At 43.6% G+C, this 15,764-nt stretch overlaps 1 protein-coding gene across 1 annotated transcript in view; it reads right to left on the reverse strand.

Annotated features, from left to right (window-relative positions):
* The window catches only part of LOC115138064 (insulin receptor substrate 1-B-like), a 61,666-nt gene that overhangs the window by 3,948 nt on the left and 41,954 nt on the right, over nt 1-15,764 (reverse strand). The gene's annotated exons all lie outside the window — the stretch shown is intronic.

Consider the following 15,764-nt stretch of genomic DNA (forward strand, 5'->3'; position numbering starts at 1 on the left):
GAGAAATGCAGAGAGAGAAAGAGAAATACAGAGAGAGAGAGAGAAATACAGAGAGAGAGAAATACGGAGAGACAGAGAGAGAAATACGGAGAGACAGAGAGAGAAATACGGAGAGACAGAGAGAGAAATACGGAGAGACAGAGAGAAATACGGAGAGACAGAGAGAGAAATACGGAGAGACAGAGAGAGAAATACGGAGAGACAGAGAGAGAAATATGGAGAGAGAGAGAAATACAGAGAGAGAGAGAAATACAGAGAGAGAGAGAAATACGGAGAGACAGAGAGAGAAATATGGAGAGAGAGAGAAATACGGAGAGACAGAGAGAGAAATATGGAGAGAGAGAGAAATACGGAGAGACAGAGAGAGAAATATGGAGAGAGAGAGAAATACGGAGAGACAGAGAGAGAAATATGGAGAGAGAGAGAAATACGGAGAGACAGAGAGAGAAATATGGAGAGAGAGAGAAATACGGAGAGACAGAGAGAGAAATATGGAGAGAGAGAGAAATACAGAGAGAGAGAGAGAAATACAGAGAGAGAGAAATATGGAGAGACAGAGAGAGAAATATGGAGAGACAGAGAGAGAAATATGGAGAGACAGAGAGAGAAATATGGAGAGACAGAGAGAGAAATATGGAGAGAGAGAGAAATACGGAGAGACAGAGAGAGAAATATGGAGAGAGAGAGAGAGAAATACAGAGAGACAGAGAGAGAAATACAGAGAGAGAGAAATATGGAGAGAGAGAGAAATACGGAGAGACAGAGAGAGAAATATGGAGAGAGAGAGAGAGAAATACAGAGAGAGAGAAATACGGAGAGACAGAGAGAGAAATATGGAGAGAGAGAGAGAGAAATACAGAGAGAGAGAAATATGGAGAGAGAGAGAAATACGGAGAGACAGAGAGAGAAATATGGAGAGAGAGAGAGAGAAATACAGAGAGAGAGAAATACGGAGAGACAGAGAGAGAAATATGGAGAGAGAGAAATATGGAGAGAGAGAAATATGGAGAGAGAGAGAGAGAAATACAGAGAGAGAGAAATATGGAGAGAGAGAGAAATACGGAGAGACAGAGAGAGAAATACAGAGAGAGAGAGAGAGAAATACAGAGAGAGAGAAATACGGAGAGACAGAGAGAGAAATATGGAGAGAGAGAAATATGGAGAGAGAGAGAAATACGGAGAGACAGAGAGAGAAATATGGAGAGAGAGAGAAATACGGAGAGAGAGAGAAATACGGAGAGAGAGAGAAATACAGAGAGAGAGAGAAATACGGAGAGACAGAGAGAGAAATATGGAGAGAGACAGAGAGAGAAATACGGAGAGACAGAGAGAGAAATATGGAGAGAGAGAAATACGGAGAGAGACAGAGAGAGAAATACGGAGAGAGACAGAGAGAGAAATACGGAGAGAGACAGAGAGAGAAATATGGAGAGAGAGAAATACGGAGAGAGAGAAATACGGAGAGAGACAGAGAGAAATACGGAGAGAGAGAAATATGGAGAGAGACAGAGAGAGAAATATGGAGAGAGAGAAATACGGAGAGAGAGAAATACGGAGAGAGAGAAATATGGAGAGAGACAAATATGGAGAGAGACAGAGAGAGAAATATGGAGAGAGAGAAATACGGAGAGAGACAGAGAGAGAAATATGGAGAGAGAGAAATACGGAGAGAGACAGAGAGAGATATGGAGAGAGAGAAATATGGAGAGAGAAATACGGAGAGAGACAGAGAGAGAAATATGGAGAGAGAGAAATACGGAGAGAGACAGAGAGAGAAATACGGAAAGAGAGAGAAATACGGAGAGAGAGAAATATGGAGAGAGAGAAATACGGAGAGAGAGAAATACAGAGAGAGAGGTTGGATAAGAGAGAGAATGTGTGTGTGTGTGCGTACATGTTTTGTTTTAGGGCAATATAGTCTTTTCCCCATCTTATTACAAAACCAAAGCAAGCACGTCACTAAGAAAAGGTCATCAACACTTGTCTTTGTTATGGAACCTATTGTACGATTGATAATGCCTTCGAGGGTCGTACTGACAGAGGATATTTAGACTACGGAAAGGAAAAAGGACTGAAAATGCACACCATAACACGACTCTCATACGTCTTCCTCTCCATCGGTCCATTATCCCTTTATTAGGGGTAGCTAACAGTCACATGTGACAAGTACGTACTGTAGGTCCATAATAATCATCATGTTTTTAACATTGTCATTAAAGGGCCGTTTAAAATAGGAGGAAAGGTTGCTGGGGGCAGGCCACATGGCGGATACATCAAATAAACACAGAGATGAATGGTGACCGATTGAGAGAAAGGACTCCCTTGTTCCCTGAAATTTCCCAGGCCTGCTCTCTAACTGTTAATGAAAAAAAAAGTGTCTCATCTATATTTCTGGTGAGAGCCCCCCCCCCCCCCCCCCCCATTCTTCTTCTTCTTCCTGGTGCAGAGCTATATTTAGCGTCCCGGCACAGATGGTGCCAGCTAACAACAGCAGCCAGTGCAGCTCAGCCTGAGAGAGCCGTACCAACAATCAGCCCAACGGACCCAGGGAGACAGGGAACGCATTGGCACGCACACAAACATATTGGTGTGGGCACACACACACGCGCGTCTAGACACAGAGTGTCTGAGGAGACAGTGACTGGGATTTACAGAGGATTATATGGATGGCACATTAGACCAAACAGACTATTACTAAACACGCACCAATCCATTAGGCTTGTAGGTGCATCCTCTTCTGCTATTCTAGATCTAAATGCGAACCCAGACACACACACACACTAACCACTGACATCAGTGCACTCATATGCAACCAGACCAGACAGGAAGCGTTTCCTTTCTACTGTAATCAGATCTCTCTCTCTCTCCTTCCCGCTCTCTGCTTGTCTATCGATCTCATTCATTTCCTTGAGTTGCCTTTCCGTTCTGAGATCTAATCGATGTGATGATGCCTGCGGGAGTCTGTGTGTGAGTGTGACTGTTCCTCTCTGCAGGCTCCTTAACTCTGATGCCAAGATGGGGCTACGACCTGCCTCTGCCACTGACTGGCCAATAAACAGTTCCCTCTCTATTTCTGTCCTCCTGTCAGTCTGTCTGGGGCAGTGATGGCACATTTGTTGGAGCAGCCATTGTAGTGCGTGTGTGTGTTTTGGTGGGTGTCTGCGTGTGTTCGTCTGCCTGTCTGGGGCTGTCAATGTCCTTTTCTGTCACGGCTCACTTTAGCGATTCATTAAGGATGAGACACCCTGTTTCCTGTGCCTTTTAAGTAGATTGATTTGAGTGTGTGTGTGTGTCACCCTTGCATCTGTCAGTCTGTGAGTCAGTGTCTGCGACCGCTCACTTAATTCAAGTTGTTTATTAAGATGCAATGCCTTGTTCTGTGTGTCACACACCGGTCTGTGGATCACTCTAGTGTCTTGTCTATCTGAGTAAGTTGTCTGTCTGTGTAGGGTCACTGTACTTAGTAGTCTGACACACACACACACACACACACTCACTCACTCACTCACTCTCCCTCTGACTCACTGCCAATTACTTCACAGCTGTCAAGTTATATAACGTTCATTTAGGCAGGTGTGTGAATGTGAGTATGTATGAGTGTATACATATCTTCTTAGGAATTTGAACTTGTGCAATGTGTGTACTAAAACTCACAATGTCGCAGCCACAGTAAGCATGCACACACAAGGTGGGGGTGGGGGGGGGGCATCACCATAGGAAGGCCTCTGCCAAGCAAAGAGAGTGTCTTATGAAAGCCAGTAGGGAAGAGGGGACCAGTGCAAAGAGCAGAGAGAGAGTGTGTGTGTGTGTGTGTGTGAGATAGCTGGGAGATGTATGTGCTGTGCTGTGGATCAGGTAAGGCCAGTATGCAGTAAAAGCTATGGGTGGGTGTGGCTGTGTACCAATACCGAATGGAGAATAGGGACTTGTTGCTTTGGCATTTGTTTGAGGGGGAATGGGAATGAGAAAGCATGTGGGTGTGTGACTGTGTGTGTGTGTGCGCGTCCTGATCTGTTAAGAACGTCCTGTCCCTGGCTCCAGAATGGGAGAGGGGGAAGCCAACAAGAGCAAAGGGTAGTGGGTAAACCAGTGCACGTCCTTTCTCATTCTACTGTGTAACAACTCCATTCGGGATGTTATGTAGCAGCCTACCTGTCGGCTCTTGATCATTGTAGCCTCTCCTTCTCCTTCCATCATTTGAATATGCATCCTCCATTGATTAGATAACACTCACCACTCTCCACTCTCGTGAAAAGCAAGAGCAGCAGCATAAATTATCAAATGTCTCTCTCTCTCCCTCCTGCAGCAGTCGCTGATCTGAATGGGCCCTTCCCGGGCTGGGTCCTGGGTACAGGTGGATCTGTGTAAACCTCTAATGCCCACCTTACACGTTAGTTCACCGTGTTGTTGGGCCCGAAGTTTAAGGCTGAAGTATGGCCTATCTACGACCTGTGTTCTACAGTTTGGACATCAAGCCTCGCTCTGCCTCTCCCTCTCTTCCACTTTTCTGCCAAAGTATTCGTAGAAGGCTGCAGAATAAATACTGTTCAGTTCAGAGAGGTGATTTACTAACATAAAGACAGGCAAGGCAGCATGGGGCTCCATCCAGCCCTAGAGTCTTGACGCATTCGGCGGCCGGCGCCCTTTTGAAGGCCCTCAGTTTAATTTAAAATATATATTATTATTATTATAATATATACAGTACCAGTCAAAAATGTGGACACACCTACTCACACAAGGGTTTTTCTTTATTTTTTTTACTATTTTCTACATTGTAGAATAATAGTGAAAATGTCAAAACTATGAAAAAACACAACTCATCCCAAACCATCTCAATTGGGTTGAGGTCAGGTGATTGTGGAGGCCAGGTCATCTGATGCAGCACTCCATCACTCTCCTTATTGGTCAAATAGCCCTTACACAGCCTGGAGGTGTGTTGGGTCATTGTCCTGTTGAAAGACAATTGATAGTACCACTAAGTACAAACCAGATGGATGGAGTATCGTCACAGAATGCTGTGGTAGCCATGCTGGTTAAGTGTGCCTTGAATTCTAAATAAATCACAGACAGTGTCACCAGCAAAGAACCCCCTCAGCATCACATCTCCTCCTCCATGCTTTATGGTGGGAACCACACATGCAGAGATCATCCGTTCATCTACTCTGCGTCTCACAAAGACACGGCGGTTGGAACCTAAAATTTGGACTCATCAGACCAAAGGACAGATTTCCACCGGTCTAATGTTCATTGCTCGTCTTTCTTGGCCCAAGCAAGTCTCTTCTTCTTATTGGTGTCCTTTAGTTGGGGTTTCTTTGCAGCAATTTGACCATGAAGGCCTGATTAACTCAGTCTCCTCTGAACAGTTGATGTTGAGATGTCTGTTACTTGAACTCTGTGAAGCATTTATTTGGGCTGCAATCTGAGGCTGGTAAATCTAATGAATTTATCCTCTGCAGCAGAGGTAACTCTGGGTCGTCCTTTCCTGTGGCGGTCCTCATGAGAGCCCGCTTCATCATAGCACTTGATGGTTTTTGCAACTGCTCTTGAAGAAACTTTCAAAGTTCTTGACATTTTCCGGAATGACTGTTCTTCATGTCTTAAAGTAATGATGGACTGTCCATCCAACTACGTCATCCCCATACTGTTATTTATTTTATTTATTTTGCTCCTTTGCACCCCAGTATATATCTACTTGCACATTCATCTTCTGCACATCTATCACTCCAGTGTTTGTAATTATTTCGCCACTATGGGCTATTTATTGCCTGTTCTCCCTTATCTTACCTCATTTGTACACACTGTATATATACTTGTTCTATTGTATTATTGACTGTATGTTTGTTTATTCCATGTGTAACTCTGTGTTGTTGTTTGTGTCACACTGCTTTGCTTTATCTTGGCCAGGTCGCAGTTGTAAATGAGAACATGTTCTCAACTAGCCTACCTGGTTAAATAAAGGTGAAATAAATACATAAAAACTGTCATTTCTCTTTGCTTATTTGAGCTGTTCTTGTCATAATATGGACTTGGTATTTTACCAAATAGGTCTATCTTCTGTATACCCCCCCTACCTTGTCACAACACAGCTGATTGGCTCAAACGCATTAAGGAGGAAAGAAATTCCACAGATTAACTTTTAAGCCACACCTGTTAATTGAAATGCATTCCAGCATTTCCAGCATTCCACCAGCATTCCACCTCATGAAGCTGGTTGAGAGAATATATATATATATACACACACTATATATATATATATATATATATATATATATATATATATATATATATTTTTTAATTTTAAACTCAGTCGGGGTCTCAACTTACCTTTGCAGGTTAGAATAGTAGAATACACAAGGTGCAACTTAGAAATTGGTTTTGCATCAGCAGTTTTTGTCTTGTCAGGTCAGTCACTGATAGTCACTCAATTAGCCCATGTCAGCTAACATTTTTGAGATTGGTAAATCAGTTTAGCAGCCAGCCATCTCAACCTAGTAACCATGGTAAATCAGTTTATCAGCCAGCCATCTCAACCTAGTAACCATGGTAAATCAGTTTATCAGCCAGCCATCTCAACCTAGTAACCATGGTAAATCAGTTTAGCAGCCAGCCATCTCAACCTAGTAACCATGGTAAATCAGTTTATCAGCCAGCCATCTCAACCTAGTAACCATGGTAAATCAGTTTATCAGCCAGCCATCTCAACCTAGTAACCATGGTAAATCAGTTTAGCAGCCAGCCATCTCAACCTAGTAACCATGGTAAATGTACCGTTCGGGGGGGACCCCATTGATTTTGTTAGTCAGTCTCAATCAGATATCATATTAAAAATTGCCAACATTTTTTCTCCACCCTATGGGAAAATGTGTAGAATTGCATGACATTAACTGTAAAACATTTCTCTCTGCTGTCAAGAGGTGGGCTGCTAAAATGTTTTGCACACAATGTAGCACCCGCAAGCATCAGCATTTCAGCCTCTTTGTGGGCCCCCACCCCCATCAAAATTGCCCATCCCTGGTCTAGACACTAATCTTGGGGCAGTATTGTTTGTACTCGCAGAGTGGCTGAGGTTAGGGGAGGGTAATCTGATCCTAGATTTGTGGCTAAGAAAAACATGTACCTCGAAGGCTATTTCACATCCCCTGTTTCTTTGTTTCACCTAAAACAGATTTCTCAAAGTCAGATATATTGGTTACTAGATTAGAGCCCCAAAAGGATTGATTGACAAACTTCTTAGGAAATGTAGACAAAGAGAAAACAAAACTGCTGACCAAACGTCTTATTATCGAACATCATACCATGACTCAGGAGGCAGAAACTGGTGTGTCTGTGTGTGTGTCCCCACATGCCCGGACCATACCCCTGTCCTGAGACCTCCTAATAAACAGCGTAATTATTAATAGAGATGTAAGTGGCATCCCATCAATCCAGTCCCCCTTCCCTCCTTCCTCCCCCCTGTGGTGTTTAAAGTTACCATGTGTAACCTTAGGACGTTAATTCAGAGGAGTGCAGTTCTGTTAAACAGGGTGCACAGGAGAGTGTGTGTGCGACAGACAAGTGTGCATGTATGTGTGTGTGTGAAAGACAAGTGTGTGTGTGTGTGTGTGCGTGAGGCGGGTAGATAGCCAGCCAGGCCCAACATGGCACCGCAAATATTTATCCATGAGCCTAGGGAATGCTAGGTACTCCATAGGGGCTCTCTCCTTCCCTTCTCTTCACCAGTGGAAGAGAAAAAGAGAACATATTTTTTAGAGCTCTCAACACCCTCCCTCAATCCATTTCTCTCCCCCCCCCCCCCCACGTAAGTAGGTTGGTAGACTTACAATGGTAGATTCTTTGCTCTCCTCATCCTAATGAAATGTTGGCGTTTGGAGCCCATGTGGTGAAGAGACAGCTGATGTGTGTGCGTGTGTTTGTACCGGAATGTCTGCGTGTGTGTGTGCATGTTTGACACATTTGTCGCTGAGGGGGAGAGGGTAGAGTTGCTGGCTGGTCGTGTGTAAGGGAGAGCGGTGGGATCCAGTTGGATCAGTTGGACTATCTGGACAGCAGGGTAACAGTAGCTGTCTGCAGTCATAAAGCATGTCTGCAACACTGCTGTTTTTAACCATCCCAGGAGGCTATGTCCCCAACACACACACACGTACGTTTCGCAGACCTTGGCTCACACATACTAAGAAACACACTAGGGCCGACCCCATTTAGTCGACAGGTTGATTGTTTTGTCAGTAGGCTGTTGGTCGACCGCAAAAAAATATACAGTGCAGTCGGAAATAGTTTAGACCCCTTGACGTTTTCCACATTTTGTTAGAGCCTTATTCTATCATTTATTAAACTAAATCAAATCCTCAGCAATCTACACACGATACACCAAAATGACAAAGTGTAAAACGGTTTGTAGAATGTTTGCAAATGTATTAAAAATACAAAACAGAAATACCTTCTCTACATAAGTATTCAGACCCTTTGCTATGAGACTTGAAATTGAGCCCAGGTGCGTCCTGTTTCCATTGATCATCCTTGAGATGTTTTTACGACTTGATTATGGTCCACCTGTGGTAAATTCAATTGATTGGACATGATTTGGAAAGGCACAAACCTGTCTAAAGAAGGCCTGTTGAATTGCTTCTTTAGCACAGCTGAAAACGGTTGTGCTGATTAACATACTTGCAAAAGAGTTTTCTAATGATCTATTAGCCTTTTAAAATGATAAACTTGGATTAGTTAACACAACGTGCCATTGGAACACAGGAGTGATGGTTGCTGATAATGAGCCTATTTAGATATTCCATAAAAAATCAGCCGTTTCCAGCTCCAATAGTCATTTCCAACATTAACAACGTCTACACTGTATTTCTGATCAATTTGATGTTATTTTAATGGACAAAAAATGTGCTCTTCTTTCAAAAACAAGGACATTTCTAAGTGCCCCCAAACTTTTGAAAGGTAGTGTATATCTACTGAAATAAGACAGATCCTGTTTGTTTAATAGCCTTATGATTCCGTGAGCAACCACAATTTACCAAATTTGGCTGTTTTTAAATCTTTGCTATGTGGTAATAAAGGCTTTACACTTTTTTTCATTACAACAGCCTCTCTGGTATTACTTATAATTTATTTAGTGTTGTTTATACTTTTACAAATAAAAATAAAATAAAAATAAAATAAAAATATTAATAATAATGCTCCTTTTTCTCACAATTTCAATCTTGTCTCATTGCTCCCCAACTCCCCAACGGGCTCGGGAGAGTCATGCATCCTTCGAAGCATGACCCACCAAACCTCGCTCCTTAACCCGGAAGCCAGCTGCATCAACGTGTCGGAGGAAACACCATACAACTGACGACCGAAGTCAGCCTGCAGGCGCCCGGCCCGCCACAAGGAGTTGCTAGAGCACGATGAGCCAAGTAAAGCTCCCCCAGCCAAACCCGGACGAAGCTGGGCCAATTGAGTCCCGTGACAGCCTAGGATGGGACTCCCGGTCACGGACATTTGTGTGACAGCCTAGGATTTGAACCCGGGTCAGTAGTGACGTCCCAAGCACTTGTGATGCAGTGCCTTAGGCCGCTGCGCCACTCGGGAGGCCATAACATTCCTTTTTCTTGACCGCCTTCTTATTATTATTGTTACTATTACTATAATAAAAAGTCATGTCATTATCATTAGTAGGCAGGGTATAGCAGCCTTGTATAATGGGGCGGCAGCGTAGCCTAGTGGTTAGAGCGTTGGACTAGTAACCGGAAGGTTGCGAGTTCAAACCCCCGAGCTGACAAGGTACAAATCTGTCGTTCTGCCCCTGAACAGGCAGTTAACCCACTGTTCCCAGGCCGTCATTGAAAATAAGAATGTGTTCTTAACTGACTTGCCTGGTTAAATAAAGGTAAAATAAAAAAATAACCACCATCGAGCTGTAGGCCAAAGAGCACATCCTGATTAGTCTTAATACCATAACTTACTTAGGCCTATATTTCAATACCTATATAGGCTTCTGTATCAATTAATCATGAATTTGTTCATTTCATCACACAGCATGAGTCATTCGTGTTTTAAAATGCAAATCAAGCATTTCAGTTTTAAAATCAAATAAAACGACTTGAATAATTAGCGTAATAAACTGTTCAATTTCGTAAATTGTTTTTAGTCTTTGCTGTAAAAAAGGCTTTACAAAAAGCATTACAACAACACTGTCTGTCTGGTACGTTTTATAATTTATATACATTTTAATCATTTAGCAGACACTCTTATCCAGAGCAACTTACAAGAGCAATTACGGTGAAGTGCCTTGCTCAAGGGCACATCGAAAGATTTTTCACCTGGTCAGTTTGGGGATTCGTTCCAGCGAACTTTCGTTTACGCTCTTAACCGCTAGGCTACCTACCTGCCACCTGACATTTAATGTTGTTTACATTGCTCCAAATGGCCAGAAAATGTATATTGTAATCTAACAGCTCATGTTTGGCACACATAATATATACACAGTGCTGGCTCCTTACTTTATTTTTCTTGATCTCCAGTATTTTCCACAACTAGTCAAATTTATTCCACAAATTTATCCGACTTCCCCTTTACCACCTGTGCAACCAGTTGACATTCCCCGAGTTTATTTGTCACGTCATCTGCATCCATTTTGCTGTTACATGTGTTCGGAGTTTGTTATAACCAATTTATTGATGTGATTATGATATGCTATAAGTCAGGCCCTATTGGTCACATGAATGCAATAAAGAGAGCTGAGGGAATTGGGAATGTTTTTCCTAAAGGAATTAGAGATTTCGGTAAGAGACCTTTTCAGTCAGAAATGGCTGTAATTATATTGCAGCTTCAGCAACATGGACAGAGCCATAAACACTGTTGAAGTTCCGTAGTGGTCGCTGCAGCATGGAGGTGAAATCAAATCAATTGCGGTTAGACTCCTTTTAGTCATTTGTGTGCCTTAATTATCAAACAGTGTGCTTAAAGTATCCGACAAGCTCAGTGCATATAGTTGATTTGATTAAAACACGTGATGTGTCTATAAATGGGAAAATACACGCTAAAAATTTTTGACCAATCGACACACACACACGTCACCATGATCTTTCACAAAACACATAATCAACCAACAGCACTTAACGACACAAACACACAGTCCGGCATAAATGTTACCACTCTGCCTGACCCCACAGGCATACAGTCACAAGTACATATTTAAATTTACCCCTTCGCATGACGCACAGCAGTGGTGCTTGATGTGCGTTTTGGTTGGTAATATGATATATACCCAGTTGTACTCTAAAAGCCTTTTCAATCCATCTGCAGTTGAACTCAGTGTGAAAAGACGTGGCCACTCCAGGACCACTTAAACACACAGACACAGTACACAAACACGCCTAACCCCACCACTCCAGCCTACCACCGGGAGGCCGCTGATGAATAGAAACAGATAGACTAGACAAAGGACAAATGAATATGAAATGAAAGTAAAACAAACAAAGCAGGGGAGGGGTGGCACGTCTTCCTGATCTGTCATCCCTCACTCCACTGGATGTAAGCTCTCTCTCTCTCTCTTTCTCTCTCTCTCTCTCTTTAATTGGGGCGTATAGTGGTTATTTCCTTTCCATTCCTGGGTGAGTCAATTCTTTCATAAGTCCTAATGCACCGAAGATTAGGTTCTATGTGCTTCTCTGCGGCTGGCAGAGAACATTGTGTGACGGACACTAATTACTGACGCTGGCTCGCTGAGCATCACAAGCCTACTGGCATGGGATGTGTTCCAAATGGTAGAGAGACAGAGACCAAGGAAGCAAACTGGTCAGGGCCCAAAAAGGTGACACTTTTGTTGCCCTGAAACATTGAAAAAATCCCTGCTAGTGGGAAATGCAGGTTTTAACTCATTAAACAACAAATTATATGATCTACATGATCCGTCTCTGTGTGTAAAATAAACATTTAAACCTAACTCACAGCTACAAAATGTAAAGAAAGCAATCCAATGTTATTTGCTGCCTAGACAGCAAATGACACTCAAGTCTTGAGAAAAAACAATCCACTAATATTGCAGTTAGCCATGACAGCCTTTATAATAGAACGCTTGTGACCACACACATCTACATATTGCAGTTAGCCATGACAGCCTTTATAATAGAACGCTTGTGACCACACACATCTAAATATTGCACTTCGGAAAAACACATCTTAAAGTAGAAATAGAATGAAACAAAACAGGCATTCTATTTTTGCTCTATTCTAGTGGCCACTACAGCAGACATCAATCAAGTGCACACGGCTACATGTGTGCAAAAATAACATTCACTGAGTAAAAAATGTAATAATCCCCCCTCACTCACTCACCCACATGTGTTACTGTCAAGTTCAACACAACACATACAATATATTTGGGCTGCACTGCACATTATTACATTGTACACTTTCTGCCTGCGGACATCTGTTCTACAATGTGCCAGCAGACCATGATACCCTTTGTTGGCATAACGGATCTCTTTCAGGCAGAGAGGACACCTGGCATACCCCTTTTATCCAGAGACTGAAAAAGAGGGAAAGTGTGTTGTGTTCCTTTCACCTCTATAGAGGCATCCAGTTTAAGCCAGGCCCGGCTACACTTGATCCCTGAATCCACAAGCAACGCCTCATTTTCACTTAATTCTCTCATTCTGAAAATTAACCACATACTGTAGAGGGAAAACATTAGTTCAGATAGTAGTTAGTTCGTTAGATAGTTAACATTTCACACAGATTGCCAAGGTTCAGTAAGCAACTAACGTTAACGCGTTATAACTTGAGGAACGGCAAAGAGTCGTATAACGTTAACAGTTATTACTATAGCGAATTGGTTAGGTTACTAACGTTAGCTCATCTGATGTTGTAACGTTAGGTAGCTAATGTTAGCTGTCTGGCTTTATTAGACAGCTCATTTTCACACCATAAACTCAATTATTTGATCAGTTAAGTTGGCTAATGTTGCTCAACATTTCTCTGGCTAGCTAACAGAGAATTCGATCCAGCTAGCAAGATATTTAACAATGGTAACAATACTTGTTCCACCACACTTTTTCCCTCACCTCAAACTTTCTAAATGGCAGTTGTTTTTCGGTTACAGCTCATGAAGTACGTTTCATCACCTTCTCACCCCTTGTCTCCGTGGTCAGGCTTCTCACCTAGTTTACCTCTTCATTATCATCATAGGACGCGCTGCTGTAAGTTAACTGCCTTTCCACTCTCCCGCTGTCTTTCCAGAGCGCTCGCTGATGCTGTAACTAGCAAACTGCCTTTCCACTCTCTGCTGTCTTTCCAGAGCACTCGCTGATGCTGTAACTAGCAAACTGCCTTTCCACTCTCCCGCTGTCTTTCCAGAGCGCTCGCTGATGCTGTAACTAGCAAACTGCCTTTCCACTCTCTGCTGTCTTTCCAGAGCGCTCTGATGCTGTAACTGGCAAACTGCCTTTCCACTCTCCCGCTGTCTTTCCAGAGCGCTCGCTGATGCTGTAACTAGCAAACTGCCTTTCCACTCTCTGCTGTCTTTCCAGAGCACTCGCTGATGCTGTAACTAGCAAACTGCCTTTCCACTCTCTGCTGTCTTTCCAGACACGAGCTGATGCTGTAACTAGCAAACTGCCTTTCCACTCTCTGTTGTCTTTCCAGAGCACTCGCTGATGCTGTAACTAGCAAACTGCCTTTCCACTCTCTGCTGTCTTTCCAGAGCGCTCTGATGCTGTAACTAGCAAACTGCCTTTCCACTCTCTGCTGTCTTTCCAGAGCGCTCTGATGCTGTAACTAGCAAACTGCCTTTCCACTCTCTGCTGTCTTTCCAGACACGCGCTGATGCTGTAACTAGCAAACTGCCTTTCCACTCTCTGGTGTCTTTCCAGAGCACTCGCTGATGCTGTAACTAGCAAACTGCCTTTCCACTCTCTGCTGTCTTTCCAGAGCGCTCTGATGCTGTAACTAGCACATTGGTTGTCTCTTCTCTCCTCAGTCGCTGCATTCTGCTGTTATGTGAATGGTTGGCTGAGCCTTGGATACAGCCAGTATTGCCCCAAACACGCATCCTCCTTTTGCATACAGCCAGTGGTGATCCAAAGCCCCCCCACAAACCTTTCTCATCGGATCTGCACAAATCACGTAGGTCATCTATTTTGTATTCAAAAACCGAAAGGTGACTAGTTTGCATCCCTGAGAGAGACAGATGTACACAGTTGCGCACACGCACACACACACTCTCTATCTAACAGCAGCCTCTGTGGCATTTCTGTGACAACATATAAATGAGTCACACACACACAATACACAGCCTCCACCAAGACACACTCCTCAGAGTGTCCGTGACATTTCTGCTGGGACTTTCTTTCTGTTTCAGTGGCAGAAGCCTTGAAGGTTGACGACGATAACAAGCACCACAGTGAGAGAAAGAGCAAGCAACTTCCTCTCCTCTCGCTGTCCATTACCTCTGCCTGCCCTCTGGCACATCGATGACATAACTCAGCTGTCTAGCTGAATCAGTTTTGTTCTTCTGTCTCTACATGACTGAACCAGTCTTTGCCCCGAGAGCTGGTCTCAGAAAGTTTGCGTGTGTGTGTGAATCAGCAAACACACAGTCGCCATCTGATCCAATATTACTAACCTGACCCCTTCAACATCACATCCCCTCTCTGTCACCCTGGGTTGATCCTCTACATGCACTATGACCTGGGGTGGCAGGAAACCTAGTGGTTAGAGTGTCGGGCCAGTAACCGAAAGGTTGCTCGATCAAACCCCAGAGCTGACAAGATAAAAATATGTCATTCTGCCCCTGAACAAGGCAGTTAACCCACTGTTCCTAGGCCTTCATTGTAAATAATAATTTGTTCTTAACTGACTTGCGGTGAAATAAAACCATTTTTTGCAAAAGAATAACCCCATATGTGACCTTTACACATCACTCATCATACCCACTGACAAATGAGACCCTCTGCCTCAGCATTGACCCAAGTCTGTGACACACACACACCAGTCCCCCCTCCCCCATGTGAGAACTGTCTCATTAGCAGACAGTAATCAGCTTAGTGTTCTGGAACGCCCATTGGCACAAAGCTCTTTACAGACAAACCCAGTTAGAGAGAGAGAGAGAGAGCTATATGAGAGAGAGAGAGATTGATGGGAGCAAGAAGAGGAGAGAGTTCATGAGCAGAGGAGGGCGAGAACGCAACACGAGAGAGAAAGTGGTAGAGAAAGAGGGAGAGAATGGAAGAAAGACTAAGCCAAAAAGAAACAAAATGGCAAAAACAAGGAGAGCGAGAGAAAGAATGAGAGGAAATGCACGAAAGAGGGCGTGTGTCATGGAGAGTGAAAAATAGAGAGAAACCCTCTTCCGTCCACACACAACCACCCACGCACATAACCACAAACACACACTCTCCTTAAACCACAAACATGATCATAAGAAGAAAGAGGGGGGGGGTTAGAGAGAGGGAGGGAGGAAGAGAGGGAGAGAATTAGAGTGAGGGAGGGAGGAAGAGAGGGAGAGAAATAGAGAGAGATAAATAGAGAGAGAGCACATCGACGCCAGGAGAGAGGAGAGAGCGAGTGGGTCTACTGCCAGGAAAGCAGTCTTAAGGCCTTCTGCAGACTTGAGCCTGGCTGAGGCCTTAAGGCATTAGGGGATAGGCTTTTTGGCTATCCCTTTTTCCTGTGATTTGATTGGCTTCCAGACCAGTCTGAGCCCTTCCCTAGTGAAGGCGAGAGGAGCCCCGACCACGTGTGTACATAAACACAGCGACCTGAGAGCTTATTAA

Source organism: Oncorhynchus nerka, linkage group LG12 (genome assembly GCF_034236695.1).
Source record: "Oncorhynchus nerka isolate Pitt River linkage group LG12, Oner_Uvic_2.0, whole genome shotgun sequence".
NCBI classification, from domain to species: domain Eukaryota; kingdom Metazoa; phylum Chordata; class Actinopteri; order Salmoniformes; family Salmonidae; genus Oncorhynchus; species Oncorhynchus nerka.